The sequence below is a fragment of the Myotis daubentonii genome, chromosome 19, assembly GCF_963259705.1.
Source record: "Myotis daubentonii chromosome 19, mMyoDau2.1, whole genome shotgun sequence".
In the NCBI taxonomy this organism is placed as follows: domain Eukaryota; kingdom Metazoa; phylum Chordata; class Mammalia; order Chiroptera; family Vespertilionidae; genus Myotis; species Myotis daubentonii.
The window spans coordinates 21866819-21878917 of NC_081858.1; the positions used below are offsets into that span (position 1 = coordinate 21866819).

Below are 12099 nucleotides of genomic sequence, written 5' to 3' on the forward strand. Positions count from 1 at the left end.
TTTACTTTGTTCTTTTTATAATCTGGTTTCTTTTGCTTGGTCATTTTTTTATTCCTTTTTAAAAACTTTCATGTACAAATGTTTTATATTATTCATCCGATTCTTCAAGTATGTGAACTTCTTGCGGATCTAAATCTAATGTTTATTGTTTCTTATGACTTGCTGGTGGTGGTTTGTTTTTCTTTACTTGTAAACTGATATTTGGTTGATCTCAATCTGTACAAATCTGAGCCTGGCCCCAGGAAGCTTTGTGTGGGAGAGTATCCTTCTACTGGGCGGCATTATTGAAACTCTCAGGCTCAGCTTCTCTGCCTTCCTGCTGAGCCATGGGCGTAGTCTCCCCCCTGAAGTACTGCCCTTGGGGTCACACGCCACTCATCTTATTACTTTCTGGTTTCAGCCCACAGATATTTTATTCGTTCTTTTAAGGATTCTACTTCCTGTGAGCCCAGAGATACATTAAAGACTCTGATGTATGAAGACCCTTGTTGCTGGGGTATACAGACCTTTCAGAGTGTCAAATCCACTACACTGCTGGAAGCAGGAAATGCAGCTTTACTTAACCCCCACTCCCTTTTCAAATTTGTTATTTATTGATTTTTTTCTTTAGAGAGAGATAGATCTTTGTTGTTCTATTTATTTATGCATTCATTGGTGGTTTCTTGTATGTGCCCTAACCGAGAACCGAACCCCCAATCTTGGCATATACGGACAACGCTCTAACCCAGGGGTCCTCAAACTTTTTAAACAGGGGGCCAGTTCACTGTCCCTCATACCGTTGGAAGGCCGGACTATAGTTAAAAAAAAAAAACTATGAACAAATTCCTATGCACACTGCACATATCTTATTTTGAAGTAAAAAAACAAAACGGGAACAAATACAATATTTGTATTTGCATGTGGCCCGCGGGCCGTAGTTTGAGGACCCCTGCTCTAACCAATAGAGTTAGCTGGCCAGAGCAACCTTTTACCCGTTTGATTAACATAAGAGTCACATCCCTTTCTTTGCCGTGTTTTCTTTTCCAATTGTATTTGACATTCATTATTCTTTTATATTAATGTCAGGTGTACAGCATGGCAGTTAGACATAATGGACGAAGTGATCCCCGGCATCATGCATAGTTATTAGAGTACAAGTGAGGATTAAAAACAAACAAAACTGATTAGTTGGATGTAGACCCATTTTTAAAATTTGTGTTTTTCCCTTGCCCTAGGAGATATATCTGGAAAAAAATATTACTAAGAGCAATGTCAGAGAGTTTACTACATCTGTTTTCTTCTAGGAATTTTATGGTTTCAAGTCTTACATTTAGGTCTTTAATCCACTTTCAGTTTATTCTTGTATATGGTGTGTGAAGGTGGTCTAGTTTTATTTTCTTTGCATGCATCTGCCCAATTTTCCCAGGACCATGTTTGAATAGACTGTCTTTATCTCATTACATTAGCTTAATTGATCATATAGGCATGGGTTTATTTCTGGGCTCTGTATTCTATTCCATTGGTCTATGTGTCTTTTTAAAAATTAATATGTTTTTATTGATTTTAGAGACAGAGGAAGGGAGAGGGAGAGAGAGAAACATTAGTTGGCTGCCTCCTGCATGCCCCCTACGGGGGATGGAGCCCGAAACCCGGGCTTGGGCCCCAACTGGGAATTGAACCAGTGATCCATTGGTGTATGGGACGATGCTCAACCAACGGAGCCACACTGGCCAGGGTCACACAGATCTGTGTGTCTTTTTTTATTCCAGTGCCTTGTAGTGGGTGAGATATGAAGTAGTGTGATAGTTCCCACTTTGTTCTTTCTCAAGAATGCTGTGGCTATTTGGGGTCTTTGGTAGTTCCACATACATTTTTTGATTATTTGTTCTACTTCCATGGAAAATGCCATTGGATAGGGATTTCACTGAATCAGTTGATTTTTTGGGTAGCGTGAATATTTTAATGAAGTTAATTCTTCCTCTCTATGAGCACAGTCTATGCTTTCCTTTATTTGTATTTTCTTCAACTTCTTTCTCCAGTGTCTTATATTTTTCTGAGTATAATTAATTGTTAAATTAATTCCTAGATACCTTATTATTTTTTGATGCGATTGTAAATTGGATTGTTTTCTTAGTTTTTTTTCTGGTAAGTCATTATTGGTCTATAAAAAGCAACCGGCCCAGCTGGTGTGGCTCAATGGTTGAGCATCGACCCATGCACAAAGATGTCACTGGTTCAGTTCCCAGTCAGGGCACATGCCCGGTGCGGGGCTCGATCCCCAGTTGGGGACCCTGCAGGAGGCAGCCGATCGATGTTTCTCTCTCATCGCTGTTTCTGTCTCTCCCTCTCCCTTTCTCTCTCTCTCTCTCTCAAATCAATAAAAACATATATTTTTTTAAAAAAGCAACTGATTTCTGAATGTTTATTTTATATCCTGCTACTTTACTGAATTTATTTATCAGTTCTAGTAATTTTTTTGGTGCAATCCTTAGTGTTTTCTTTTCTTTCTTCCTTCCTTTCTTTTTTTTTTTTTTTTATAACATCCGGGACTAATCTTTTTTTAAAGGTTTTCTATAATTATATATTTCTATATATCATGCTATCTGCAAATAATGACACTTTTTTCTTTTCCAAGTTGGATGCCTTTTACTTCTTTTTCTTGTCTGATTTGCTTGGCTAGGACTTTGAAAATGGACATTCTTGCCGAAACCGGTTTGGCTCAGTGGATAGAGCGTCGGCCTGCGGACTGAAAGGTCCCAGGTTCGATTCCGGTCAAGGGCATGTACCTTGGTTGCGGGCACATCCCCAGTAGGAGGTGTGCAGGAGGCAGCTGATCGATGTTTCTCTCCCATCGATGTTTCTAACTCTCTATCTCTCTCCCTTCCACTCTGTAAAAAATCAATAAAATATATTTAAAAAAATTATAAAAAAAAGAAAATGGACATTCTTGTTTGGTTCCTGATCTTAAGGAAAATGTTCTAGTTTTCCCACATTGAGCAGGATGTTAGCCGTGGGTTTGGTATATATGGCCCTTCTTATGTGGAGGTCTGTTCCCACTATGCCCGCGTTGCTGAGAGTTTGTATCATAAATGGTTGCGGAATTTTGTCAAATGCTTTTTTTCTGCATCTGTTGATATGACCATATGGTTTTTGTTTTTCATTTTGTGTATATGGTGTGTCATGTTAATTGATTGGCGGATATTAAACCAGCCTTGCATCCCAGGATTTTTGTCTATAATGTTATTGTTTTGTAATGTCTTTGTCTGGTTTTGGAATCGGTGATGCTGGCCTCACAAAATGAGCCTGAGGGGCCTCTCCTCCTCGTGGATTTTTTGGAATACTTTGATAAAGACAGGTACTAATTCTTCTCTGAATGTTTGGTAAAATTCAGCTGTGAAGCCATCTGGTCTGGGAGTTTTGTTTGGTGGAAGTTTTTTTGTTTTGTTTTTTACTGAGTTAATTTTGTCGCTGTGCTGACCCTTTAAAAGAATGCCTGGGTTTCCGGGAGCCGCCTGCCTCCCGCGGACGGACAGAACCCTTGTTCATTTTCACAGCCCGGTGTGTGGCTCCTCTCTCTGGCACTGGTGTTCAGGACTGGGGAGCCCGGCATGTTGCCGAGACCCCTCCCTCCTCAGGGGGAACCTCTGCAGCTGAGACGTGGGTGTGGGGCCAGCCCATTGGCCTCCACTGGATGTGGCTCCTCCTTTGTATCCTTAGTTATAGGGCTTCTGTTCGGCTCGTCTTCAGATGGTTATCCAGGTCGATTGTTCTAGAATCTAGTTGAAATTTTGATGTGGTCAAGGGAGGAAGTGAATTCCACCTACTCCACCAACTTGACTGGAACCTGCCAAGATGTTGCCTTTTTACAAACTGAAGGCAAGACCCTCAACCCGCAAAAGGTATGACTGACTCACTTTATTGTGGTTTGACTCACTTCATTGCTGTCCTCGCTGTAGTGCCGTGGTCTGTAATGGAAACCACAGTATCTCTGAGGCATGCCTGTACCCCACACATCACATCGAATTTAAAATGACTTAAAATGCAGATCGAGGCTTTCCAGAGTATCCATTTCAGTTGCACTTAAGAAGTGTGGCTCAAGCATTTTTTTAAAAGAAGTATTTTTATCGATTTCAGAGAGGAGAGGAAGAGAGTGAGAGAGAGAAACATCAATGATGAGAGAGAATCAGTGATTGGCTGCCTTCTGCATGCCCCCTACCAGGGATTGAGCCCACAACCCGAGCATGTGCCCTTGACTGGAATTGAACCCGGGACCCTTCAGTCTGCAGGTCGACGCTCTTTCCACTGAGCCAAACCGACTAGGGCTCAAGCATGTTTAAAGGCCAATGAAAGCAAGGGTTCTTTAGGTTCTCTGGTGAGAGCTTGGAGGGGTAGTGTGGAAGCAAGTGGGCAGTACCTCATTGGTAAATGTAGAGGACTTGTCAATTTTTGTTTTGGTGTCAACATTTTAAATGTCTGCCACTACTTTTGATATGAAATGAAACTCAGAATTAATTTAAGGGGGAGACTGGAGGATTAGATTGGGAGTGTAGAAGTGTCATCTCTACCACTTAATATGGATGTGCTCTAACGCGGTTATTGAACCTCAGCTGCCTCTTTGTGAATCATCTCTTACAGCGGTGGCTCTCTGCTGGGAAAGATCTCGCCACACAGGACAGTTGGAAAGTTCTGGGGGCATGTTTGGTTGTCATGATTTGAGGTGCAGCTACTAGCATTTAGAGGCCTGAGATGTTCCTAAACATCCTACGATGCATCAGGTAGCCCCCAGACCAAGGATTATGTAGCCCCACATGCCAACAGTGTCCAGGCTGGGAAACCTTCCTTCTGGGGTCCTTCAGCCCTAAATCGATATGTCTGTGTGAGCTGAGAGGAGTAAATATTACCTTTTTGGGTAGAAAACTTAACAGAAGGATGAAATGACTTGCTAAAATTAAATCGTCAATCCGTGGCAAAACCCTTGTCTCCTGGTAAGGAGTCCAGTTATTGAGAAATGAGACTCGGCTTATAAGATAGTGCCTTCTTCCAGAGAAGTCCAGCATCAACAGCTTCCCAGGAAGAAGCCTTTCTTAAAGTCTCTTATCGAGCTGGGTCTGTAATAAGACAGATTCCAAGTTTTTGTTCTCCAATGGGAGCCTCAAACGTTTCAACAGCAGTGAATATTTCCAGACTCTCAAGATTTCAACTAACACTTTGAAGTGAATATGAGTATAATCTATGCGAGAGAGAGCTGGGAGGCCCGGATTTAATACCCATAATGCTGTAGTTGAATGCCCAACGTTTGGTTTACTTCGCATTTTTTGAAAGATGCTCTTTGTTCTTACACAGGGGCATTTGTTTGTTGAGCTATGGGGTGCTTTCCTTTTCTTCCCTACTCTCCCCTGCTTTCCCTTCACATGTAAAAGAAAAAACATGCCCTGCTCTGAAGGGCTCCTAACATTACATGGCACATTGACTCAGCCTACGAAACGCCCGTCATGTCATTTCACTGGGTGTTTGGGAAAAGGTAACACTAAACTTTCAGGTGGAAACACCCAGTGGAACTCGGAGGCCTGTTTATTCATTCATATGGCACTTTCTTGTCCTGGACTCATCCATTCTTAATAGCTAGTTATCTACTAAGACGTTTATTTTCAGTGTAAACTCACTAATTTATATTGGCAGCTCCTTCACTTAAAGATATGCTGGAATTTCCACTGAAACTTTTTATTATTCAAAGTTTGCTAGTTCAGGCACAAAACTTTCTTCCAGGCTTAAGATGTCTAGTCTTTTTCTACAAATATCACTGAACCATTATTTAAATCCAAGAATGTCAAAGAGAAATTTTTCCTTACTCTTGAAACTTAAGACTTGACTTTTGTTTGTTCTTTTGGAAAAATTCTGGACACTAGTACTTTGGATGAAATATCTTCCTCCTATATTAAAAACAAAATTGAAAGCTTTCCACCTCATTAAAATAAACCATCAGGGCCCGGCTGGTGTGGCTCAGGGGTTGAGGGTCGATCCATGAACCAAGAGGTCTCGGGTTCGATCCCCAGTCAGGGCACATGCAGGGGTTAACCAGTGAATGTATGGCTAAGCGGAGTGAAAGGTTAGTGTTTCTCTCAAATCAATAAATAAAGTGGGTAGTTTGATAAGTGTGGCAGATATGTAAACTCTTTAACACCACAATCAAAATATTGATACCCATGACTGCCAAAGGCTTCTCAGTGCTTCCTGGTGATCCTTCCCTTCGGACCCTCCATCTACACCCCCTCCCCCCCTCCATCCTACCCTGTCCCCTGGAAGCCCCTGAATCTGTTTTCTGTCATCACATGCTGGTTTGGATCGTATAGAATTTTATATAAATAGAATCATGCCTCATGCACCCTTTCTTTTGATACTCATCCATGTTGCAGCACGCATCACTAATTCTTTTCCCTTTTATTATGAATTGTAGTATCGCATGGTATGGAAATACCACAGTTTTTCAATTCACTGTTCATAGATATTTGGATTGTTTCCAGCTTTCAATTACTACCAACAGAGTTGCTGGGAAGAATTTGTACACACACATGATTTCATCCTCTCTCGGAAGTATCTGGGAATAGAATGGTTGAATCAAATGATGGGTATATACTTAAATTTTAAGAAACTACCAAACTGTTTTCCAAAGTGGTTGTACCATTTTACATTCCTACCTGCAGTGGATGAGAAATCCCGTTTTTGACATACTTATCCACATCTGATCTGGTCAGCCTTTCTAATTGTAGCCATTCTAATAGGTGTGTAGTGGTATCTTATTATTTTAATTTACATTTCACCATTGGTTAATAATGTTGAGCATCTTTTCTTGTGTTTATTTGCTTTCCATAATGTCTCTATTGCAGTCACTCAGCAACCATTTTAGAGTGAACGCACCCATACACAATAAGTAAGTAAATGAATGGGTGTGGGTTGTTCTGTTGAAACTTCACTTGTCGAAGCAACAGCAATGCCACAAAAAATAGGAGCAGGATGTATACGGCCTTTCGATGATCCTACTGTTTGCAAATAAAGACAGATTTATTTCTTCTTTTCCAACCTGGATACTTGTAAAAATATCTTTTTCATGCCTAGTAGCCCTGGCTAAAACCTCTGATACAGGGTTGACTAGAAATGGTGGAAGCTTTCCATATGGTCAGTTTAGTCTGTATATGAATCAGGGGTCATCAATAAAAAAGTGTCCTACCTGTATGTTAGAGAAGAAATACCGGCTAGTTTATAACCTATTCTTCTACCTCCGGTGGACTGCACCAAAACTAATGTGAACGTGTGAGGGCTCACCATTTTTAAAAGACCGCCCCCTCCACCTTCCCTGCTCTCCAACATCTCAGTCTCTCTCCATTGAAATATTTCATAGCAGTTAAAAACAACATATTAAAGCTTATATGCGGTAGTTATTTTTTCCTCCTTTTCTTTTTCCCTTTTTTAATGCGGTAGTTTAAATAGTTTTTCTCTTGATGATGTCAGTGGGATAAAACAAAAACAAAATAACTAACTAGTCCCTGTCTTCTATATAGTGGTTCCCGGTGGGTTTCAAGCCGGAGCCCCCGGGGTGCTCCCCCATTCAGATGGTAGAGCAGGGGGTGCCGCCTGCCGCCTGCAGCATCAGTAATGAGGCCATTTGCATGCAGCTCTGCAGGATCCCAAGCCAGAGGGGCTCCAGGTCCGGCTGGAGGGGTTGCTGCAGTGCCTGCAGTTTATGCGGGTGTGATGTCGAACTGTTTCTCTATAGCGTCTGAGAGCACACTTCCTCTCCGGATGTTCTGATACCAGAATCTGTGATCACACGGGAAAGTGGGCTGCAGGACTGGGCTCAGAGAACAGTTTTATGCCAGGGTCTTATTCTCAGGGCAGTGGTTAGGGGTAATTTATTTCCAGATGAGCTATTTTGCAGAACAAGAAAATGCCTTGACACATGTTCTCTGTTTAGTCAGACCTATTTGTCATGCCTCAGCACCTCGGAGATGGGTCTCGTGGCGACAGACGGAGAATTTTATGTGTTCGTCTGCGCTCTAGGGCCAGGAGTGCTGTGCAGCGGGTCTAATTGGTCTGCGATTAGAAGAAGTGATAGTACAGGCTCCTGTGAAGATGGTGACCACCTCTCCACCAGGCCTTTATCTCAGTCTAGTTAGTTACTTCATAGGCTCTTTCTGAACCATTGAAAACATGGAGGAATCACTGCACTATTACAGTAGAAGTGGAGCCATTATTTGGGGTGATTCTTTCCCCATTATTCTGGGTGTTTCTTTCCCTTTCCTTCTCTCCCTCTGCCTTCCCTTTTTTTTTCTTTTTTAAAATATATTTTATTGATTTTTTTACAGAGAGGAAGGGAGAGGGATAGAGAGTTAGAAACATCGATGAGAGAGAAACATCGATCAGCTGCCCCCTGTACACCCCCTGCTGGGGATGTGCCCGCAACCAAGGTACATGCCCTTGACCGGAATCGAACCTGGGACCCTTGAGTCCGCAGGCCGACGCTCCATCCACTGAGCCAAACCTGTTAGGGCTGCCTTCCCTTTCTTTACTCCCCCCTGCCTCACTCCTCTGCCTCCTTCCCCCACCTTTACTTTCCCTTCTTTCTCCCTCTTCCTTTTCCCAGCCTCTAGTTTAGGACAGTTGATTCATGTTTCACCTGGTGATTTGGTGCTGAAAGGGCATGAGACCTGGTCCTTCTTTTCTCCTTTTGGAATTTTGCCATAGCTTCCATTACGGTGACAGTGACTTCTTCCCTGTGACACTCCTGGACTTGCCCCGGAAGCTGTATAAACCTCTCTGTTAGAGACGCAAGGGGCTGGGAAGTCCTCCAGGGTAGTCGTTTCTTCACACATTTCCAGCAAGGGTGGCTAGTGGATGGAATTCTACTCTGATGTTATCAGACTTGGTTAGTCAGACGCCTGGTCCAGAAATCTTTGATGGCTTTGGTTTGGAGATAGAATTAAATAGAAACAAGATCGTTTCAAATCAGTGGCATCTCATCTGATGTCTTCCTGCTGGCTTACCATTGGCATGCGACATGAGATTGCGCTACCTCTGAGTTTAGGGGTGCCCCTGGAAGTTCTTCGTGGAGTGAGCATATGTGCCGTGAAATGACATACTTTTCTTCTAGATTTGAGAGTCAGCACAAGAAGTGCCATAGTCGTCGTGTTAGGGTTCTCCAGAGAAACAACAATAGGATGAGTAAGGTAGAATAGCATTCATTTATTTTAGGTACAGATGGTTACTGTGTACAAAGAGATTGTACAAAGAGCTGGTACTGTGTACAAAGAGCTGGTTCCTGTGGTTATGGAGGCTGGCGAGTTCAGTCTCAGGGTGGGCCTCGGTCTGAGACCCTGGATCGCGAAGGAACAGAGGAGGTCTGGCCTCAGTCTGTTGGAGAAATTCCCTCTGCCCAGGGAGGCTGTTTTTATTTTTTATTTTTAGGTGTTCATTTTTATTTTAAAGAAGGAGGAAGGAGGAGAGAGAGAGAAACATTGATGTCAGAGAGAGACATCAATATCATGCCCTCGGTCTCCTATACACACCCCAGTCAGAGATTGAACTCGCAACCTAGGGATGTGCCCTGACCAGGAATCGAACCCACGGCCTTCTGGGGCATGGGACGACACTTAACCACTTAACCAACTGAGCCACACTGGCCAGGCAGGAGGCTGGTCTTCCTTATTTATTCATGCCTTTCTACTGTTTGGGTAAGGCCCGTCCGCATAGGGAGGGCAATGTGCTTACTCAGAAGTTCACCAATTTAAATGTTAATCTTGTCCAAAAACACCTTCTAAGTTGACACATAAAATGAACCATCACAGCCCGATCTACTTGGAAGTCCATGATATTGGGTTGGGTCTTTTTATACTTTATTTTTAAGGGTCTCTTCGTATAACCATTTAGTTTAGTCAGAGTAACAATGGGCAGTCTTTACCCAGGGCTCCAGCTGGTCCTGTTCTTGTCAGAACTTACAGTTAGTTGATTTCCTGTGTATCCTTTGCTGTGTGTCTGGGTAAGTGAGTCTGGAAAATATTATTGACGGGCACTCTCTCCCCTGGCTGTTAAATTCCTTACAAAATTGGTTACAGAACCGAGACATTGTTGAAACGATGCTGTCTTTGGGGATATTTTCTTCTCCAAGATGGATTATGCCAGGCATGCACACAGAATAAAAATGTAAATATTCTCCGCTGGAAAGCCTGCATACCACTTTATATTTAGCCTTGGGCCCCAGTAGGCAGTGAGGTCCCACAGTGACTCACGCTAACGTGCGGCCACGCCGGTCTGCCCTGGTCAGGAAAAGTTTCTTTTGAGCAGACGACCAACTGTACAGAACGCCAGAGGCCGAAATAACTCTTTACAGCGCCAGACATGCCCAAGCTATTTCTTAGCAGCACATCTGACCGAAAGTGAAACATTTTCTAAACAAGTGTCTTTTCCCTCTTGGTTTACAGCAATGCATATAAATCCAAATAAATTCCATTTTTCATGGAGAGTGAGACAGCCATTGCCTCTTCTCTCCGCTCTCTCTGCAGTGAACTAACAGCCATTGTGAACGGCAGAAAGAGGTCCCTTTATCTCCCAGGATCCCATTCAGCAGCCAGCAGCCCGTGTTGCTGTTCGGATTGGTTTTGGGGTTCACAAGGGGGAAAGACAGGTACTTTTCCCGTTGAGGCCTCGATCTGTGTGGACGTGGCTGAGCGGTCAGCTTTGGAGTTGCGCTGTTCATGGACTCACCAGCTTCAGACACTTCACCAGAGTTAGGCCGAGGCTCTTGGAAGAACGGGGGCCGAGACGGTCATGACCTCATCATCTGTTAGGCTTCCATGTGTTTGTATTGTGACATTTTATGTTCTCGGGTTCTTGTTCTTCAGAAGAGGGAAGGGAAGTAGAGAGCGCCCTCGTGCCCAGGGGAGGGCTGTGCTGTGGACACAGCCGGAGTGTGGGTTGGGCCCTGACGGGGTGACTTAGCCGGCTTCCCAGAGGGGGCTGCACGTGAAAACCAGGGGCGGTGGGGACAAGCGGAGATCTGGGCCTTTTCCAACCCGCTGAGTCGGAGCTTGGGGTATGTGAGCTCCAGGGGCTGAGGAGGTGGGTTAGGAAATGGCATTTTAAACGGCTTGTCTGGTGTCAGAGCCCAGACACTGGCAGAATTCCTGAAAGGTCTCTCCCAGCTGGAATAGGAAACGGCAGTTGTCCACAGCTGCTAAACTGTTCCAGATCATAAGAGCGGAGGCAGACAAAGACACAGAACTTCAGAGAGCAGTCTGCGGAGCTTGTGAGACATTGTGAGGGTTCGCGCTTCCTCTCCTGCCTTATCGTGCTCTCTGCCTGCTCCCTCCACACCCGTCGCTGTTTCCCCTGCTTCCCTGGAAGGAAGAGATGGCCGGCCGAAGCTGCCCCACCATCTGGTTATCATCCCAGAGGTTATTTTTAAAGGGCACGCACTTCCCTTGCAAACTCCTGAGGAAGGGCTTCAGGAGAACAATGCGATGGAAGCTGAGGCGTCAGGTTCTGAGTCATGTTGCCCTTTTAGTTCCAGATCCTCTTAACACCTCTCTTAGTTCTGGATAGATTTTCATGACATGTTTCTCCTCATAAGAAAGACGATGAAATAGAGCAGGGAAGTGGGGCTGGGGCGGGAGCTTCTGGCTTTTGGCTTTGCTCTGTGCTCAGAGATGTGAACCTCTCCAGGACCCGGTCCCCCGGCTGGGAAGTGCGTGGAGTCACTCCTGCTGCCCGGGTGGAGTGCTGTGAGACAGCCCAAACGGGGTTCAGGAGAACGTGTAGTTCTTTAAGTTCTCAGCATCACTGTGTACTCACCGTGTAGTTTCCTCCTCCTTGTTAATGATCAGATGTTGGTGGAAGTGAGTGGCTGCCTTGCTCTTTCTCTGCATCAGGCATCATCCTGTAGGCTGTGGTGAGTCCTGTTCAGAGAAAAGTGCCTTCATGGGTTCCTGTCTCCTTTTCAGCAGAAAGTAAACTGAACCACCAGAAGCAGCGTGCCATCACATGTGCCGGATCTGGCAATTAACTTTATAGAAAGATACTGAGGGACTCATTTAGGTTGACATAAGAGAACACTAGACAGTAACTCAAAGC

At 44.1% G+C, this 12099-nt stretch overlaps 1 protein-coding gene across 1 annotated transcript in view; it reads left to right on the top strand.

Annotated features, from left to right (window-relative positions):
• The window catches only part of JAM3 (junctional adhesion molecule 3), a 28584-nt gene that overhangs the window by 7944 nt on the left and 8541 nt on the right, over positions 1-12099 (top strand). The window lies entirely within an intron of this gene.